General features: G+C 36.0%; 1 non-coding gene across 1 annotated transcript; it reads left to right on the forward strand.

The window, feature by feature from the left end:
- Positions 1 to 6,201: 6,201 nt before the first annotated feature.
- On the forward strand, positions 6,202 to 6,282 carry TRNAL-CAA (transfer RNA leucine (anticodon CAA)). The gene has a single exon. It is a non-coding gene; the product is annotated as a tRNA-Leu (tRNA).
- The last annotated feature ends 16,428 nt before the right edge of the window (positions 6,283 to 22,710 follow it).

Consider the following 22,710-nt stretch of genomic DNA (forward strand, 5'->3'; position numbering starts at 1 on the left):
CCTGCCATCATAGTGGTCATCTCTTCCCAAAACCTCTCCTTACTTGCCTCCCCTATCGAGTCGTACACCCCACCAAAACCCCACTATTCGCCACTACCAATATTTTTACCTTTACTGCAATCATGAGCTCTCCCTTACTTACCTCCACCACCTCCATTTTTCTTTCATCCCATAATACTATGATACCTCCTGCATTTCCTAACGCCGGTACCCAATCATATTTCACCCATCTACCCCCAAAGACTTCTCGTCACTGCATCTTTCACCACCTCCATTTTAGTCTCTTGAAGGCACAAGAGATTCGCCCCCAATTCCCTAACTCCCGTTTTGATAATGTCCCTTTTATTAGGGTTATTCATCCCCCTCACATTCCAAGAAATAATTTTAACTTCCACGATCAACATCTTTACCCTCACCCCCACTCCTCTGATCTCCTAGTCTACCACTCTTACTTCTGCTCCTCTCTCTCCTCTTGTACACCATCACACTACATTCTCCCTCCTTACCTTTCCCCAAACTCCTTTACTTTCCCTCCCTCGATTCATCCATCCCCTTCTCTCTAACCCCTTTTGCCTCTTTTTTAATGTCTAAGATAAGTTCTAACACCCTACCCTCCTTTTCTTCAAAGTCCACTCTCAACAACTCTCTGAACTTCAAGAATTTTGATCTCTTACAACTAATCACACTACCACCTTCCTCAACACATGCTAAAGGCGACACATCAACTTTGTGCACATTATAACAACCACTACTAGAGCCCGGAATCAATTGACGGTTAACAAAGACATGACCAGCAGCCCCTAACCTTTAGAAATAGCACAACTGGAAATGGAACCAGTAAAATCAGGTTCGAAAATCACGATCTGACAGTTTCTAGACTGAACAGTGACATTTTTCGGTGTCGGCATGAACAGTTCCTTCTTTCCAGCCTTACACGTATCAGAATCCTGCGCCAGCGAGGTCTTGTTCTTCTTTCCGGCATGACACGTGCTAATTTTCGGCACCAGTGTGGTCTGGTTCTTCTTTCTAGCGTGACACGTGTCAGTTTCCGGCGCCGGCGAGTTCACTTGAGAAGAAACAGAACTAGATCCACTAGCAATCCGTTCTCCCCGCATCCTAGGATAGATATCCCTCTTCGAAAATCCAAATTGTAACCCCTTCCGCCCTAGATCTACAGAATCGAGTTAGCCGAAAAAGGGATTTCGATCGGCTGGCCTTGTGAGATCTCTAGATCTGTCCCCCCCCCCCCCCCTCTCCCGCTGCATGTTTCGAAGACTCCTCCTCTATACTGGACTCGCGACGCTAAATCAAGCCTCGTTCTTGAGATCTCATGCTGTTTTGGATGATTTTCAGCAGCGGGACAGTAGGGTTCCGGCGGTCGAGTCCCCTCTGAGAGTTTGGTCCGGTCGGCTTATGTTTTCTACTGTTAAACCGACCCAATCTTTTCCTCCAACCCAGTTCACTAACCCAGGAGTACGAAAGGCTTTTCCCCAAACTAGGGTTTTTGCGCCCTTGTTCAAATTTAAACTTATCGCCGTCCATCTTCTTCCTTTTTACAAAGTCCAGCTTTTTATCAGACAACAGTGGAGTTTTTTTCAGCTAAACCACTCCCCTTCCTACCTCCACCTACTTCTCCCCTCCTTACAATAGCAACACCTTCCTCCACCTTCAGGGGCAGCTGTACAGGTCGAAATTTTAGGGATAACCAAATTCTATACTTCCTTGCACCATCATTCACCATTACCGAGGCAGGCACCTTACCTCTCTTTCTCACTATGATTCTCACCTTAGACATGTCGTGCAGACTACAAATTACATTCACGAAGCCCCCACATAGGTCCCCGACCTTTCTAAAGAGATCAACACACCAAAGGTGGACTGGAAGACCCACCATGTTGATCGTGGTAGTGTCGCCAGAAAAAAGAGGATCCAAGCAACCTTCATTCTCCATCCATCTCTCCGGTTTCAAAAAATTGCCATCAAACCATCTTCTACTTCCATTAAGAATCTTCAATGCTTGTTCTTCGTTCATAAATCCTAACAAGAATTGAGAGTCGTTAAGTTGCGTAATCTTTAGCCCTCATGCTACTCCCCATTCCTCGACAACCCAGTTTCTAATAGCCTCCGGAGAACCCACCCACTTCACAAAAGAACCAACCAAACAAGATTTCAAGAAACCTTTTCTTTTCATGGTGTGTTCCACATACAGAGAAAATGATGGCTCTCTCAAATAATCCTTCCTCTTGCATCTTCCTCCAAGATCTAAAGAAGGCCAAGCTAAAGCTCTCTTGAAAGTCATGTTCTCCCTCTTCCTAGATTCTAGAGAGAAGTAAGAACTTCTCTCTCTAGAACAAATACTCTGTTTTGGTGAATAGAGGCTAGTGAGATTTTTATCTCCCCAGAGAGGCATCAACCAGGTGATCTAATCTCACCTTTTCTCTTTATTCTGGCTATGGAAGGGCTCAACAAAACGCTTCTTCAAAATTGGAAGGAATGTGGGATCCAAGCCTAGTCTCCCGCTTGCTTTATGCAGATGATACCCTAATCTTTTGTGGAGCTGAGAGATCCTAAGTGATCCATTTAAATCTAACCTTGTTTTTTTAAGCAATTTCAGGGTTAATATGAACATGCTTAAAAGCACCATCTACCCGGTAAATGATGCCCCCAACTTGGAGGAACTGACAGGTCTTATGGGCTGCAACATTGGCTCATTTCCTTCCAATAACCTAGGCCCACCCTTGGGTGCTAAATCCAGTTCTAATGGGATCATAGAAAATTTTGAAAAGAAGATGGTTACTTGGCAAATGCAATAAGGGGGCAAACCAACACAAATAAACAATGTCTTGGATAGCATCCCTACACACTATATGTCCCTATTCCAAATTCCATTCAAGGTACTAGAACTTGTTACATTAAGAAGGATTTTTTTAACGAAGGGAAACAACCAGGGGCACAAGTTTCATTTGATCAAATGGAAAAAAGTCACTACACCAGAATTCCTGGGAGGTCTGGGAATGAAGGGCCTCAATGACCACAATATGAGCAATATGATGAAGTGATTATGGAGATAAAGTCAGGAATATATTGGGTTATGAAATGAGGTGATTAAGGCTAAAAATTGAGAACTGGATAATTGGTCCTGACATCGGTCAAGGGCACCTTATAGAGTTGGGCTTTGGAAGGGCATTAGGAAACTCTGAAGCATCATTGCTCAGAACACTCAGTTTGAAGTGGGGAATGGTACCCTAATTAGGTTTTGGAAAGACAAATGGACAGGCGATACCACTATCCAAGATGTCTTCCCATTTTTTTCAATTTAGCCCAAGACATTAATGTTGTCATAGCCACATATAGGGAAGGGGCTGATTGGAATTTCATACTTAGAACAGACTTGCATAATTAGGAGTTCGCAGAACTGTTGAGCCTGTACACAAACATACAATAGTGCAGCTAGACTAAAATGGGGCAATCAAGTAGTGGACATCTACACTATCAAGATGAGCTATGATCAATTGTGCTCTAGCAATTCCCTATTTCAAAATGAGTTACCTCCTAAGCTCATCTGCTTCCCTAGATAGTCCTCAATGAGGCCTATCTCACTCAGAATCATTTTTCAGTTTCAACTTCCCAACAAATGCTACATGTGAAAAATGGATGTTAAAAGTCCTGGACATCTATTTCTTCACTCTGAAGTTGCTCAGACATCTAGAGCACGTTTTTGTGCATCACTGGACTCAAATAGTCCACTCCCTACTCATTAAGGGAAGCTTATATGAGTTAGTGATTTTAGAGAGTTGATAAAGCCATGAAAAGTATCTGGAGAATGATACCTACATGCATATTTTGGTGTACTTGGATAGAAAGAAATAGGAGAGTGTTTTAATGGGGTCTCAACTCCTATAGGGTCTTTAAAGGCCAGATATATTGCTAGTTTACTTCCTGGTTCAGTTTGTACTTAGCTAGTAATTCAGATTAAATTCTGGATTTCATTAGTTCTTTATCCTTGGCATAGTCTATTTTTTTGCATAAAAGCCCAATGACAAATCCTGTAACTACCACATCTTCTTGATAGGGGCGGAGCTACAGTGTTAAAGGGGGGTTCGGGCGAACCCAGTAGCTTTTGTGTAGACCCTATATTTTTATTATAGAAAACAGTAAAGGTAGATATTATTTACTTGCGAACCCATATACACAAATAAGCGGACAGTTTAGCGGTAATGCAGAGGTTAGAGAAGCTCTCTCTTTCCAGAGATGTGGGTTCAAAATCCCACCAGTACCTATGTTTTTTCGCTTTTTTGTTATAATAAGCAAGATTCTCTTTCAATTCACTTTTTAAAAGTAGAAGAACGTATAAATTGAACTCGTGCAGTTCTTTTCCTTTGGGGATAACTTTTTCCCTTTATGCTATCACACAGAATATTATATGGAATTTCTTTTAACACTTTATATTTTAAAAACAAAATATAAAATTGACAAATCACTAAGCAAAAAGCAAAAGGAATTCTCCCGATATGTGATGCTATCATTCTTTTTCATCATTTTCTTTCACAAAGCCAAACCCAAAATTAGATTTTCAAAATATATTAAATATTGATACTTGTTCGTTAGTTTGATGGTTGTTATCAGGGGGTGGCTCAAGGGTGAAGCTAGTAAACATTTGCTTTAGCCCCCCAAACTTTTAAGGCCCCAAAAATTTTACGGATAAATTTTATGATTTTATTTTTTCTTAGACAATATTGAAGATTGTAAAAAGAAGTACAACATTATATAATAAAAGAAGGGAAAAAATTATCTACTTTTTAAGAGAAATATTTTAGAACTTTGAACTAAATTACTCAAAATCTTCATATTATTAAATAATTTTTTTACAACAACATCTAAGGTAATGTATTTAAAATACATGACTAACATCTTATTAACTTGAATTAATCCTCACTATTATAAATATTAATAATAATGTTACTATGTGAAGTAAATGCAACAATTATAAAAAAAAAAAAAAAAAAGGCAAGACTAGATTTATTTTTTTATATGTATGTGTATATATTTTAGGTCTCTGATTAAAATTTAGCTTTAGGCCATTAATATTATTGAGACGCCCTTAGTTGTTATACATTAGCTTGAGATCATTTTTTTTTTTGTCTCAAAATTCTGAACCCCTAGACCTCAAATCCTGGCTCCGCCTCTGCTTCTTGACGCTTTTTAATGAAATCAATTCATAAAAAAATGAGAAAAGTACTGAAAAGGTTACCAATAGATCTGCTTGAGATTTGTAAGGGGTACGATGCATCTTGAGACTTTCATAAATATGAATTGCCCCTGTGAGGGGATGGCTCCTTTTCACAACGGATGAAAGTAAAACGCGAAATAGAATGTTTGGGCAACCCCTAATGCACATGAGTTATAATAAATGTTAGTATAATTTTAAATTGTTATTTTGAAAGAAACAAATATGCATACAACTTACCCGTATCTCAGAACACCGGCAAACACGATAGTCATTCACATACGAATAGTCTTTCTCCGTATGGAAACCATATGTAAGAACGTAGTTATAGCCCTCTTCATAGGTGGCCCCTTCGCGCTCGATTGGGAGGCAGTCAACCATTTCCTGCCTTGAGAACTCAGGAACATCATGTGTATGAGGCTGATCTGATACAACCAATGCTCCAAGTGACGCGCTCAAGGTAAATGCCACACAAGAGTCTGTTACAATAAAAAAACACAAAGATAAGAAATCTGAAATTCATTTCAAAGAGGTAAATGGCATATTTTTATCATATATATATATATATATATATATATATATATATATATATATAGGTCGGAATAGGGTTATATACATTCTCATTATGAGAAGGGGTCATTCGGGCCTATATAAATAGATATTGTGTTTACATATGGATCCCTACGTCGTTACATTCCATTTAGGATTAGGAATACGCGTAATCGGACCTGCTTTTTACATATCTCTATTGGGACCCTATTCACCTATTTGAGTGAATCGAGAAATAGGTTTGATTGTCCATATTTTTGATATATATCAGGCATTGGATTCTCCGGATAATTCAAATCGAAGCAATTGGATGTCCAACTCGGGCCTATATGACATGACCGATCAATAGATCCACCTTTGTCATATATTTCATACATCACACTAGATAGATATCATATTCATGGAATACGATTCACTTTCAAGATGCCTTGGTGGTGAAATGGTAGACACGCGAGACTCAAAATCTCGTGCTAAAGAGCGTGGAGGTTCGAGTCCTCTTCAAGGCATAATTTTGAGAATGCGCATTCAATGAGCATTCTTAATAAGAGAGCTCGGATCGAATCGGTATATCAATACCAATTCGATCCGAGCTCTTGGAATTGGAATAAATTCGGCAGCGGATCGCGAAATCTTGGTGATCTTCTCTATCTAATGAATGGGGAGTCCGCTTTAAAATTGTCTGCCCTGCACCCATCCCCCCAGTATATGCTTCAACAGGAATAACGCGAGGGTAGATTAGAAGCCTCTGGTAAAATGTCTGCCCGTAACCCAGCAGATAAAGTACATTACATAGTCCAGGATTGGCGACTTACCCATTCAGTGACTTTGGCACTGGACGTTCCCAAAATGGGGACTATCGGGTAAATTCAATACAATAGACGTCTGTTGGCATTTCAGCCTTCCTTCTCCTTTCAGGGCCTATCCGAAAGAGAATCCAGTACTTCTTTGTCGTGAATATCTGAACTGGTTGTTTGCTGTTCAAGAATTCTTGTTTAGGCAGTTCATACCATCTATACATAGTGTTTTGATCTAAGATTTCAATTCTTCCGTATTTTAGCAGTAACATATTCTTCCATGGAGCTAAGGTTCAAAATATGGAAGAAACAAGCGTTTCCACGACTCTACCACCCAGTCAATTCTGTTCCACTTAATCCCCCTTTCATGGCCACATATCTTTCCGGCTAAGGAATGGGAAACTTTCTCCTATTACATGAATCCAATTTTCATTTCATCCGAGAAAAGTCATCTTTTTCTCAACAATGTCTTTGTCATTTGATCCAATAGCGTTCCGTTAGATAGGAACAGATTTAATAAATACTGATAACTCTCGGATATAGTATTAGAACGGAAAGATCCATTATATATATATAACTGTGAAGAGAGGACGAACATAGCAATGCAAATTTGTACCACAAGTTATATAAGTTGTACACTTTAACCAACTAATTTTTCATCTCACGTGGACATATGTCATATTACTGAATATTTATTCTATTCTTATGTATACACATATGCACTTCAATTTTAATTCTTCGACACATATTTATTTCCTCTATGCACTTTTACTTGTTCACTTTTGACTTTTCACGTTCTTAAAGAATTAATAAATGAAGTACTCCCTCCGTCTCATATTACTTGGCCACATTATTAAAAGATATGTCCAAATTACTTGTTCATTTACAAAACCAAGATAAAATTAATTAATTCTTTCCCATCTTACCCTTAGTATTAAATGTTCTTGAAAATAGTCAATTTGATTAGAATGTATTTATTGGAGAGAGATAAAGTTAAGATAGTAAAATACATCTTTTATTTATGATTTCTTAAGGGGCGTGCAAAAGGGAAAGTGAGCAAGTAATATGGGACGGAGGGAGTATATATTTTACCAAAATTTTATTTATGATTTCTTAATGGGCGTGCAAAAGAGAAAGTGGGCAAGTAATATGGGACGGAGGACTATACATTTTACCATAATATTCATATTTATTGGTGTATAATCTCAATAGTCTTAGAAAATGATTTGAAAATGAGTAATTAATGTGAAGGGTAGAATTAATAAGACGAAGAAAAAATTGTTTTTCTTCTTTCTCTTGATACGTTAACGTGGATAAGTAAAAGTGAACGGAGGGAGTGATTTTTATCCTTGAAGAGAGGACGAACAATAGCAATGCAATTTGTACCAAAAGTTATATAAATTGTACACTTTAACCAACTACTTTTTATCTCACTTGGACATATGTCATAGTACTGAGTATTTATACTCTTCTCATGTATACACTTATGCACTTCAATTGTAATTCTCCTACACATATTTATTCCCTCCGTGCACTTTTACTTGTCCACTTTTGACTTTTTATGTTCCTTAAGAATCAATAAGTGAAGTATATATTTTATCATAATATCCATATTTATTGGTGTATAGACTCAATATCCTTAGAAAATGATTTGAAAATGAATAATTAATGTGAAGGGTAAAATAAGAAGAATTTTTTTTCTTTCTCTTGATATATTAACTTGGACAAGTAAAAGTGAAGGGAGAGAGTGAACTTTATCCCTGTTTTCCTTCTTTGTCAATACTTTACTTATTTTACTCTCCTTTGCATTCTCTGGTTATTGTTTCTTTACATTTATAAAATGTATTACTTTTTTTTTTAATTTTGAAATTAAAATTTGATGATTTACGATATAACATATATCTTTCTAATTTTGATTTCTTTGTAACGATTTATTTTATCTATAATTGTTAATATAAATAATTATAATGTAACTAATTTACCCCTTATTAACATATTTTTTAATTAATTTAATTAAAAAAATTATTAGTTTTTCTTTTAAAAAATCCAATATATACAACAATGATTCTTATGTTTAGATCTGAACAATTAGTTAATTGTGATGGATATTAACCTGTCGGTATATATATAAGATATTAAAGAATTTAAAAGAAAAAATCTAGAATCAAAATATTAATTTTCCCTCATATTCTTACTAATTTTCTTTTTCACATCGATGAGCAACTTTCATTGTCATGACGATGAGAAAAAAGTCCGACTCTTTCCATCTCAAAGACTTAATTCCATCATATGTTTTTAATTTTTAAACTTCATTTTTTAATTATAACTAAAGTGATGGTACATAAAATACATTTTATATATGTTGCTATATATAATAATAATTAGAATGTTATTAAAAGTTATTTACAAAATACAAACCTTAAAGACTGGCTAATTAACGTGAATAAAAATGTTGGGCCCGTGCATCGCACGGATACATATATACACTGACAACAACTAGACACTCATAGGAGAACATATCCCGCCACTTCTCGCCTAAATTATGAAATATCAGTTTGAATTTGAAAATTATTTCTTATATTGGATTTTTAATCCCCTACACTCATAGCTATCAGATACCCATGGAGAAACACATTACAGTGCTTCTAGTCGAAATCTTATTAAAACAGAAAGCGCATGATTAATTCAAATCAGTACGGAATTATTATTTCAGCTCCAACGTGAGGAAGCACTTTGCTATGTAACTAGTTAAACAAAATTTAAAGGCCATGATTTTTGCTTCAATTTATTAAATTATTTACGATCTATTAATTTCTTATAAATCAAACTTAGTTTAAGTTTGAGTGGACCGATATAATTGTACAAGTGGATCGAGGCTATGTAAAATGTTATTTGATTAGTACATAGTTGTTTTTATAGTTGTGTTGGGAAAGATGAGTTACTTTTCTACTTCTTTGAAGTTTATAAATTGTTTCAGATTTGTGTTGCATAACTTTTTCATAATCAGCGACCTTCGGAAACTTCTATATAGGGAAATTTGCAGGATTATTCTTCGCTTGGGGTGGTCTTTAATTTCTCCCCTCTAATTGATGGTCTTTAACTTTTTCCCTTAAGACCCAGATTACAAATTTTGCCTTGCGATTTTTTTTTTTACTGAGCTGGAGTTTTGTTTGCAATAAATTTTAATATGCGGAAATAAATTACAACCACAAACAAAACATGAAGAAACAGAGATTTTATTGATAAAGAATGCGGGTACAAGATCTGTTACTCCCTTGATTCTTCTCTTCTAATATTTCTCCGTAATTCGAGGGTCGTCAGTAGCTTATTTCTCAAACGTAGGGTGATTTGGATTGGGATATGTGGACTTTCTTGGAATGTATTTGATCTCCATGAAAGGATATTGTGAATCTTCTTGAAGTATTTGGTTGTCAAGAAATATCCGGCCACATATTGACCTCTTTTTGAATACCCGTGAGTTTATGAGATATTTGAGATACCTCTTCAAGTGAATATATGTCCTTTATATAGGCTTAACATAGGGTTTAGGGTAGAGTAGTCTCCAAAAAAATCTTAACACATATTGAGCTCACCTTGTAGAGTCCCAAAAAATTTCGATATCTACAAATGCCCCCTACTTCAAAGCTTGTCTAGGTGTAGGCTTGACAAAATTCAAAGACAAGACTTGAAATAATAGTGAAAGATGACAACCGTCTCAAATGTGAAGACCAATTCTCCAATCCACTTTTTCCGATGCATTTTACATGTCCGTTTTGGAGTACTGCCGGGTGATTTAAGAGATACTCTAGGCTGCTTTAATTTTTTCCAGTGTCTTTTGGCCTTTGATTGGTTAGAATAGATGTACCCACTTCGGACATGAATTGAGGTTATTTCCCTTTTCATTAAAGAGTAGCACCCAATCCACATAGGACAAGATTAAATGCAAACCCAAAGCTCATAGAGATCTAATTTGAATAAACTTCAATTGCACTGAAAATCAGAATTGTTAGATTTCATCGGTCAGAGTTGCCCCCGATTACGTGCGTCCATCCTTGCGGTTTTAGATATTTGATTTGGGAGAGAAGAGATGAAGGGTAGACTTGGTCCCACTGGGCGTGCCAATTTGTTTGCAACAAATTCTAATATGCGGAAATAAATTACAACCACAAACAAAATATGAAGAAACAAAATTTTTATTGATGAATATTGTGGGTACAAGATCTGTTACTCCCTTGATTCTTCTCTCCTAATATTTCTCCGTAATTCGAGGGTCGTTAGTAGCTTATTTCTCGAACGTAGGATGATTTGGATTTGGATATGTGGACTTTCTTGGGATGTATTTGATCTCCATGAAAGGATATTGTGGATCTTCTTGAAGTATTTGGTTGTCAAGAAATATTCAGTCACATATTGACCTCTTTTTGAATACCCATGATTTTATGGGATATTTGAGATACATCTTCAAGTGAATATGTGTCATTTATAGAGGTTTAGGGTAGAGTAGTCTCCAAGAAACAGTAACACATATTGGGCTCATCTTGTAGAGTCCCACAAAATTTCGATGTCTACAAGTTCGAACCCACAACCTCGGGGTATTAGGCGAAAGACAAAACTTACCACCAATTTGAAGGGCAAAAATTCAAGACCACCCCAAATGAAGGGTAATCCGCGCAAAAAAAAAAAAGGATTTTTACTAGAGTTGTCAATGGGTTAGCCCAACCTAACTTAGCCCAAGCCTCGCGAGTAAGGGAATTGGGTGGGTTAGGACGAGGCGATCCTTCATTTGAAAGGGCCTATGAATGACCAGTTCAACCCAACCCTAAAAGGGTCACGGGCTAGCCATTCATTTTTTTTTTCTTTTTTTTTTTTTGATATTCAAGAGTTTTCTTTGGAACATAATACCCTAATCATATCACTAATTAATAATGCATGTATAAGGAAGTACCGGTTTGAAACTCCATTGAACTTTGCACTAGTTTCTAACCCTAACTTCCTAAATAGTGTATAAAGACTTTGAAATTAATGTAGAGCTTTCAATTAACTTCAAAAAAACTTAGTCAAACAAACTAATGACATCACAAAATAACACATCATTACATAACAAAAGAGGACAATGTTTAATTCATTAAACTGGTGACATCACAAAAAAAAAAAAAAAAAACTTAATCAAACAAACTCCTCAGAAAACTTTCACGGACGTTCATAGTGAATCCCGCTTTACCACATCATCAAGCATATAGAGGCGTGCTCGGTAATGACGGCCTGGTGGTTATCCGTAGGGGTGTTTATGGTTCGGTTTGGGTCGGTTATTGATTAAAATCATAACCAAACCAATTTAGTCAGTTTTTAAATGTCTAAAACCATAACCAAACCAAATAAACTAATAATCACCGGTTTGGTTATGGTCAGTTTGGTTTGGTTTGGTTCGATTTTTCAGTTTATGACTAGCAGCCATGAGACTTATTAGTAAAGCATTAAAAAGTTGAAAAAGACATATCTTTTTTTTTTTGTTGTTCAAATGATAACTTTTATTTATAGTTTAAGGTGGAACACACATCATAGAAACATTTTCACTATTAGTGATAGTGTAGTACTCAAGTTACCCAAAGTTGCTAAACTATTACATATAGAGCTAAAAACTAACTTAGTAGTGGCTGCGCAATTTTTGTCATCTTAATACACATACCTGGAAATAAAGTGGAGCATAGGAGCTTTTAGTTATTGTTACAAACATGCATATTAATTAAACATAAAGACTACCTAAAATTAAAATGATAATATATGAAATAAAAAAACTTTGTGTAATGATCCCAACCTTTGGGACAGTACTTGCATTTTGCCCTCAATTCTCCCATTTTATTAAAAAAACTTTGTGTAATGATCCCAAACTTCAGATGTTTTTCTATCATTATCCCCAAGGCTAGGGTCTCGACTACAAGGAGTTGTTCTTTTCTGCTTTTTAGGAGGATTACCCATGGAAGAAGTATTAGGGCATTACCATGTGCTTGAGTTGCAACAAATGCTGATGTTACTGAAGTTTAGGACCCATTCAGACAAGAAAAAAAAAGTATAAATTCAAAAAAAAAAAAAAAAAAACCTAAAATCAAATGGCTGACAAAAAAAGGCTAAAAATTTAAGTTAAAGACATAAACTCTAACATGAGCTTCTGTTAGTAGATTTACACTTAAAATAGTTAAAAGACTTAAAGACATGGGATTGGACATATTCTTAAAAACATGGGCCTTAAACAATCATGTGAAATAAGTAGACCAAAAATCAAATGAATGATTAAAAGGTATGAAATATCTATAATTATTTATGAAAAACTAATATTATACATATAAATAATTATAAAATTTATGTATATAGTTTATCGTTTTGGTTCAGTTATTTATTAATAGAACCATAACCAAACCAAAATATTATCGGTTTTTTAAATTTAAAACCAAAACAAATGTCGATTTTTTTATTCGGTTTGATTTTGGTTTTAACCAAAACCGTGAACAGCCCTAATTGTCCGGTTCCAATGATGTGTTGCTGGGAACTTGAAATTGAACAGCAAAAGGATATCTTGGATTGGGACTATTAGTCAAACACTTAAGTATTAACTCTTTTTTACTTTTTACTTTTTTTTTTTTTTTAAAAAGTATTAAATTGGAATTAAATTATTTTAGCCACGGCCAGCCTAGGTCCGACATTGGTCAAGCCTCGAGGGCCAACGAGCTAACTTGGGTTGGGCTTATAAGCCTCAATTTTAAATGGGTTTGAAAATTCGTAACCCAACCCTACCCAAGTAGTGGGTTGGGTTAGGTTGCCCCGCGGACCAAGCCAATTTTGACAACTCTAATTCTATTGATAGGTATCTTTTGTTGTCATCACCCTTAATTATAGTTAAATAAACCTCATATCAGGTTTTGATGGATAAAAGCCTTGCCGCATGTACTAATACGAAATATATCCCCTTTCAAACAAGTTAATAAATCACTATTAATAAAAAATATATAATGTTGTATGTACTTTTATATCTAGTGTATTGGCATACGATTATATAACGTGTTCTCCCTCTATTGATTACCTAAACACAATCAACATTCATCATTTTCTTGGATTTGCACTTTTTAATTAATTTTAATTTAATTGCTCAAATTCAGTTTTTTTTTTTTTTTTTTTTTTGTGCTTATTGATAAGAGCTCCACACACGTACTCGCCAAAAACTACATGATAGATGCAAAAAAAAAAAAACAATTACTATCAAATACATTCATATAAATTACTTCTTAACTATTACTCCTTCCGTTTTATTCTATGTGACCAAATTTGGACTATAAGAAAGTAAAGTAACTAAATTTTTATGTAAATTTGGACATAAATTTATATATTTAAAAACTATAAATGTTATAAAATAAAAAAGCTACAAAAATAATATTGCAGAGAAAGATAGCAGAGTTCTTATTTCTCTTGAGGGATTGATTTACAATGAAGGAAAACCTCTATATTTATTGAGAAGAAGTGACTTGATCCCAAAGTCACTAACCCTAATATTTCTCCTAAAGATAGACATCCACAATAATAAATAATATTTGTAACACTCCCCCTTGGATGTCTATTTGATAAATAACGTGTCTCGTTAAAACCTTACTAGAAAAAACCCATTGGAAAAAATTCTAGTGAAGGAAAAAGAGTACACATTTCTAATAATACGTCATTTGGTTGCCTCATTAAAAACCTTACAAGGAAAAACCCAGTGGAACAAAAACCTTGAAAGGGAAAAAGAGTACAATGCGTATTAACTCCCCCTGATGAGAACTTCAATCCAAAAATTTGAATCTTCACATCTCAATCTTGTGCACCCTTTTCTCGAAAGTTGCAGTTGGTAGAGACTTGGTGAATAAATCAGTCATATTATCGCTCGAACAAATCTCTTGCGCGTTGATATCATCATTCTTCTGGAGCTCATGTGTGGAGAACAACTTTGGTGAAACATGCCTTGTGCTTTTATGAATCCTCTCTTTAGTTGGGCTATGTATGTTGTTGCATCTTCAGTCTTTGGATAGAGTTGCATTGGTATATAATATTATTGAAATCACTCCAATTGCATTCCTGACTTGCTTTATAAACAGATGTTATCTTTATATGATTGGACTGTCATGTAGAACAACATCGTATGACTATAATCCCTCATAGTCATAGCAATATATATATATAAATGCATTAATTGCATAAAGATATGGCAGTTCAAGACCAAATAATTCTGCAAGTTTCTCATTTCAACTTCTTTCAACAGATAATATATTGCTTTTGAGAACTCTTCAAGAGTTTCAATAATATTCAAGTAATCAACTTGCACCAACAATATGACAGATTTTGATCTTCACAAAGACGTAAGGATAAATAGAGTCATTTGTGCCCTTAATCAGTAAATATTCATTAAGGTGATAAAATCACGTTCACCTTGCTTAACTTAATTCATATAAGAATTATGAACAAATTTCTACAACTTGTATATGCTTTAGTCATTTAAAATTCTTCAGGAATTTTCATATAATTTTGTCAAGTAATTCATATAGGTTGTGACAACATCTATTTCGATTTAAATATGTGACATCTTCTGGTGTCTGGACAGCAGGTCCAATAAGCTTAGGCTTACCAAGATGCGTCATTTCACTTGATAATAATTTCTACATTAGCATGCGTTAATAGACGTAGAATTTAGATACTCACAATCTTTTACAATATTGCGCTATATTGTATCAAAGATATCGTCGATGATATATCATTTGTATCGGTTCGCAACGTGATATCACTTATTGAGATCTCATCACTTCCATTATTTTTAGGTACCTAAACCTTTCATGAGGTATCATAAAGTGTTATGTTGTAAGCTCTTCAAGAGCACATTGCCTCCTTATAATGATCAATGATCGTTTGCTTCTCTTTCTTTTGAATGATTATTGCGTTTGGAACCGATTGATCTAGCATGCTTCATGCATGTTATAGACTCTGTCCTTTAGGGACATTTATATTAATAGAAGCATTTTGCAGCTGAAATATGAATTTAGTTTTGGTTCAGCAAATGCTTCTAGCATTTGACTTGAATTATTTCTTAAATGAGGATCATACTAATGATAATTCATAACACATTTCTCAGTTGCTTATTCTCTTCCCCTTACGTTAGAAAAACTAACACATATCTCATCTTCTTTGGGGGAATCCATCTTTGTGCATCATAATAGATTAATTAATCATCATATAACGCACATAAAAAACTGTTAGATAGAAATATCTGGTTCTTAACCCTGAACCAATTGTGAGGGGAGAATTTATCATAATTTATTGGTCTGGAGCATACAAGTGACGTTGTATACAATATATCATATCTCAAACCAGCACTTGAAACTTTTTTTTCATAAGCAACAGTTTAGCTATTTATTGGAGGCATTTGACGCCAAACAAGCTTGGATATAAACCAGCATTTTCAAGATGGATTGTCTTGATTACATAATCTGAAAATTGTGCTCTTAACTCAATTATTTTGAGCAAGTAATTTCGTAAATGTCAAACTACAAGTTGACAATAAACGCACATGTGATCATCTCATTGATACATCTATTTGATATCACATAACATGTGAATGGGCCCATATTCACCTTTTATATTTTTTTAGAATTTAGGGGATTCAATCCCAATATTAGCTAGTATAATCAACTTGTAATGAGAATAAGCGACACAAATAAATTCTTGAAGAATCTTCTAGTTCTTCAATATAAGTCAAATATTTAATCTGCACATCATATTTGATTCCGGATGGCCAAATTGCTCATGCCAACTGATAAAATTATCTATACTAGTAAACTTCAGGTTTACCATACCATGTACTATTTGTTTTAGTAAACTTCTGATTTACTATGACATGAATTCTTTTTCGCATTGATAAACTTCTGGTTACTGTGACATGTGATTTCATCATGCTTATATTTGTGTAGTACAATTTGGAGAATAAGGCGTGTGACCTTTCACATAGATATTTCTTACCAACCATGATTTTGATGATATTAATCCTCTTATCATTTATAACTTCAATATGATAGCCATTTATTTGAGTAAACTTTGGGTTTACTACAACTTGTGTTTCGATCATAACAACTTCGTATATTACAATCTAGAACGAATTACATAATAATATGTATGCTGTTCAGAAGACTTTAATTTATTCTCATAATCACATATTGTTTGGACACTACTAGTGCCATAATCTTCTAGATAAATAGTTAACTCTTCTAGAGCCCTTAATTAATTTTGTACTATGAAACATTACCCTGACATATATCGGGAGTAAAGCGTAGAATATTCAGAATATTTCGTCTCAATTATTCTATCTCTTCTGGAGATGAGTCGTGATAACGCACGTCTGTATTTATAAGTTTTTACTAAATACCGTCACATTCACTTTAGGGAATAGATTTGTATTTATATCATTAATCAAAAGTACTCATTCTTTAGGAATAGAATATAATTATCTGAACGTGCCTTAAGCATATTAAATCGTAATAGCTTAGAATCTCTTTTAAAATATTGCTACTTCAGGAGCAAATAGAGGCGTACATATAATGTAGAGAATTTCTTTTTTTTCTGACATATTTTTCATAATAATCATAATAAAGGCATGTGAAAATATTTACCACTGCGGGTGGTCAAATATTGTAAATTCTACCGAAGTTTAGTACATCTTTGAATATAAAATACAACGTATGATGTACATATATTTAAACGATACAAGATAATGGACTATAAAGATAGAAATTTATCCAATCAAATTGTTTAGGAGGGGTATTAATCCAAAGAATCATGTACCTCCACTCCTCTAGAGTAATATGTTAATAGGATCAAAATAATGATAGCATACTAAATCGTATATATAGTAATTTAGTAGGAGCCACCGACCTCAATACCTCATGAAGGATTGAAAAATATTATCACATACGCTAAACCGTTCTCCTCCACATAGAGAATTTATCCCTTTTTTTTCACTGCAACAACCATCATAAATAACAGAATCAATAAATACCACTACGAATAGGAGGGATGATACCTTAGATAACCAATAAGCCACGGGTACTGTCAAGTTCTCAAAAACAGTAGTATTAATATAGATTAAACTTCAATAAAAAATTAGAGACTCGCGCTGATAACATGTTATAAAATAATAAAGCTACAAAAAGAATATTGCATAGAAAAAGAGAAGAGTTCTTATTTCGATTGATTCAATGAAGCTCCTAAAGATAGACATCTACAGTAATATTTATAACAATATAATAATAATTAGCAATGAAAAAATATGTGGTAAGAAAAAAATAAAATCCTTCGACTCTTCCGCTAAACAAAAAGAAAAAGAAAGAGAGGAAAAAGGGGAGTCCGGAACCAAAATGCCCCCAAAAAAACCATTTTGAACCAGAATATCCCAACAAAAAAAAATGTTACAAAAGTACCTTAGCGCAGTAAATTATTGCGCTATAGAAATCTTTCTCTCACCTATAGCGCAGTAAAATACTGCGCTATAGGACTCCGCCATAAAACCCATCGGGTTCCACCACTAGTCCCTCCAGTGGTAAAAAAAAAAAAAAAGTTGAAAACGCCATTGGAGGGGAAACCGAGGTGGTCCCCGCATCCAAAAACGTCATTTTCTATTAAATTTCGTCCGGAAAGTTTAGATTCTCGATATATTCATGTCAAGGAGCACGATTCTAAGTTTGAATTTTGGGAAAAAGCGGCGTATAATTCGATTAAAATAACTCTACAAAAAATCTTCGATTAAGGTTTTCTACTATGAACTTTTGTTATTATTTTGTTATATACATTATATTCTAAGCATGCTTAACATTTAATCCTTGCTATTTTCCAAATTTTTTCTTGTTTTGACTGGGCAGTGGCTTTTGCCGCTGTTCCGTTTTTTTTTTTTTTGTTTAATTCATTATTTGTTAAATGTTTATGAATTGTTAATTTGTTAAATGTTTATGAATTGTTGTTAATTTGTTATATGTTTATGAGTTGTTAATTTGTTAATTATTTATGAATTGTTAATGAATTATTATTTTGTTAATTGATTATTTGTTAAATATTGATTATGAATTTATTAGTTGTTAAATATTGTTTATGAATTGAAAGAAGTTGATTGATAATGAATTATTACGTTGTTAACACTTTGTTTGGATGATTGTTATGTATTGTTTTGACATTTATCGTATTGTGTTGTAGTGTATAGGACCAAATCAGTGGTTACATAAAATAGGACCTTTCGTCGTTACATAACAATAAAATTAAAGTAACAATCAAAGCAAACATTGTATTTAAACTAACAACATAATATAATACAATAGGTAACAACCATCCAAACAAGTTGTAAATGATTATGAAATGCTAATCTATATAATTTTAAAAGCGTGAATATATATGTTAAATAAAAAAAGATTATCTTAAAAAGAATAGTTAAAGTTCTTCTTTTCATAAATACATAAGCTAACAAAAAAAATGTAAAGTTTGTAGGAAAATATGTGGTCGACGAATATACTCTTTTAGTTTAATTTTATCGTAGTTATGTTGGCTATTTGGTCAACTAAAAATATATCACATATTCAAAATAGAGTTCCAAACAAATATTACTGTTGAATTTCGATTCCCAAACTAATTAACTTAACAAGTCTTTGCCGTCACATAATTCAAAAGTAATTAACTTAAAAATCTTTGTCATCACATATGTGTCCTTACTATCACATATTAAATTTACTGCATATTCCATGTTAATTATTCACAAGATATAATACTACACAATTCACATATTCCCTACAAATTATTAATTAGTTAATATAATTTATCTTTCATTTCAAGAATAATGACTAATTTAGTTTGTACAAACCGGACTCTTTCATGGATCCGAATGTTCCCCCTAGGCCCGATGTTCCCCCGGCGCCCGATGCTCACCCGGGCCCGCTGTTCACCCGGGGCCCGCTGATAGATCAGTATTGTCTTTGCAAGACAATCATAAGTCAGAGTTATTATGGGCCGGTACTATAGGGATATCTACTAGGTTCCGTCCCCGTAGGCTGCAGAGAGCGTGAACTCTTTTACGCGAGCACCACCCACACCCTCGTGTGTTGGAGATATTGTTTCGGGGCGGCATCTACCGTTGCGTGTCCGTTGGTCAGGTACAGCATGATTGGGCGCTCATCACGGCCATGGTTGAGCGGTGGAGGCCAGAGACACATACCTTCCATCTTCGCATTGGTGAGGTCACGATTACACTTCAGGATGTGGAGGTCCTCTTTGGATTGCGGGTAGATGGAGAGCCACTACAGACTCGGTACGAGCCTCCTCCTTGTCAGACGTGGGCGACAGAGTTGACTAGGCTCACCCACTTCGTGCCTGATGTCGAGGGCCTGATTTCGGGACAGAGTCGGGTTAAGATTAGTGCACTCTGCACTTATTTGGAGGGTCTCGATCCAGTTGACGACGGCACCCCGCAGGATGATGTTGATCGTCATGCCCGTTTGTACCTGCTTATTATATTCGGGGGCATCTTGTTCCCGAACTCATCGGGTGCTTTTGTCAGCTTACGTTATTTAGTTTTCTTGGAGCATCTGGACCGCGAGAGACTACAGCTGGGGTGGTGCTGTTTGGCGTATCTTTACAGATGCCTGTGCCGAGCGTCTGTTGGTGTTGTCAGAGATGTGTATGGATTTTTTGCTCTTCTCCAAGTAATATTTTAAGTGTGCCTTCCTTTAATGTAGACAAACCTCTTGAAATGACGACTTAAAAATCGTATTTTATAATATCGCTTACAGTTATGGGCATAGGAGAGAATGCTGCCTTTTCAGCCCGTACCTAGGCATCACCTCGGGATTGACATGCCTTATGCGAGGAGGTGGACAACGGGTTTTGACCGGGATGTGGATACGCACCACAGTATTCTTCCATTTCGGGGCCAGCTTGATCACATGACGGACGATGCGGTAAAACTATTTAAATTTACATTAATAATTTTATTAAACGTCTTTTCTACTTGGTGATCACTGATTTGTATTTATATGTTATACAGCTATTTATATGGACGCCGTACGCTGCTATATTAGATGGTTTGCCGCCCTTCTGTAGGGCAGGTCAGGGGGTTTGGAGGTCGCGGTGTCCATTGATACACCTGAACATCGTAGAGGATCACATGCCCGAGCGTGTCTTACGACAGTTTGGGCATACACAAAGTATACCTCCTGACGTCCGTCATGAGCTCCGACACTACCAGCGGGACGATTGGGCTGCCGTTGATGATGATTTTCTGGCTTTCATGGATGTCCAGCTCCACCGTTGGGAGAACAGATTGGACACTTTAGCGGTGGTCGGCCATTTGACTCCCTTTGGGCATTACATGCGTTGGTATCATCAGATCACACGCCAATTGATCGGCAACCCAGCTTTGCGTCCCCCTAGGGATATAGGATACTCAGCACTCGCGGGACAGTATGAGGCATTGGTAAGTTTATCGTATTTAGATTTATTTAATTGCATTAATTGTTACGTTTTAAAAATAAACTTTTTTTCTTTCTGTTGAACACAAATGCAGCTGGTGGCCGTACAACGTTTACGCATCTTGGGGTTAGAGCATATGCCTTACCCTGGGCTTGCGGGGCTTGCCGCGGAGATGGTACGGATATCCGAGGATGGTATCCGGCAGGCAAGCGAGATTAGGCGCAGGGAGGAGCCTGTTCCGGAGGCTGAGTATCATGCAGCGCCAGGAGGAGGACCGGGTGCTCCCAGAGGAGGAGGCCATGCTGGCAGAGGACGCCGTGCTTCCGGAGGACGCGACGCTGCTGCTAGAGGACCTGGTGGTGGAGTACACCATCTGGTAGATGAGGCGGATGAGGCCGATCCTATTCTAGAGGGCGTTCACGGTCTAGTCCATCCGCAGCCGTTCCAAGCCGGTGGCAGCTCACATGGGGACTCACCTATGTTTACGCCGGCGCTCTTACTTGCTGAGATACCTGGGTCTTCATCACAGCCGAGCCAGAATGCATACATGGAGGAGCATGATAACATTGATTGGGCGGCGTTATGCGCTTCATTAGCTGATGAGCGGCCTGTGAGAAATTTAGAGGGAGCCAGGATTCTTGACTTCGATGAGTTTTTGATCCCGGTTAGTATTTAAAATACTTATTTGTTCCTTTAAAATTATTTATTTTAAATATATATATGTCCCATTATTTAGTAATATTTTATATTTTAGGATTCGGCGCCAGCGGGTCCACCAGAGCCACCCACTCAGGCGTTTTCTCATGGGTCTGCCGAGCCAGCGGTGTCTTCCCATATGACTACCGAGCCACAGGTAAGCTTTTAATTAAAATTTGTTTTATTCAATATAAGGTCAATATTTAATATACATATTTGTTTATTTAAAGTACTTATTTTAAATATGTATGTTACTTATTATTTCATTTTATTCATATTTTAGGACTCGGCGCCAGTGGGTCCACAAGAGCTACCCATTCAGGAGCATTTTCATCAGCCTACCGAGGCAGAGGTGTCTTCTCATGAGACTACTGAGGCACATGTAAGTTTTTTACTTAAAACTAATTTTATTCAATATAAGGTGAATATTTATTTAATTTTTATAACCTTTACTTGGACTTCGAACAGCATCTCGTCCAAGAGACTACCTCATATTCACCACCACACCCATCTGAGGAGCCTACAGACCCATCTCAGGAGCCTACTCAGGTGCCCGTTGACACACAGGTTTGATTAAATAAATAACGTTAATGTATTCAATATAAATAAGAAATGGTACTAATTATTATATATTTTCTAGGTTCATTCGTCGGCGCCCGCGGTGGTAACTCCTGAAGAGGAAGAGGTCGAGTTTGCAGACCTAGCTCAGCTTGAGGTTCTGAGCGTGCCAGCGGGACTAGATCCCAAGAAGAAACACGTTCTAGTTAAGGGCGCAAGGGCTAGGGGAAGAAGAGATGATCATGACTTAGAGCGCCCGGTTATTAAGAGGAAAAAGGGCGATGGAGACGATGGCGAGGGCGGTGGGGATGGTATGAGCCTTAGGCCTAGGGATAGTCTCCGGCATACTACATGTGGGACCCATCCTCGATA

The sequence above is a fragment of the Lycium barbarum genome, chromosome 12, assembly GCF_019175385.1.
Source record: "Lycium barbarum isolate Lr01 chromosome 12, ASM1917538v2, whole genome shotgun sequence".
In the NCBI taxonomy this organism is placed as follows: Eukaryota; Viridiplantae; Streptophyta; class Magnoliopsida; order Solanales; family Solanaceae; genus Lycium; species Lycium barbarum.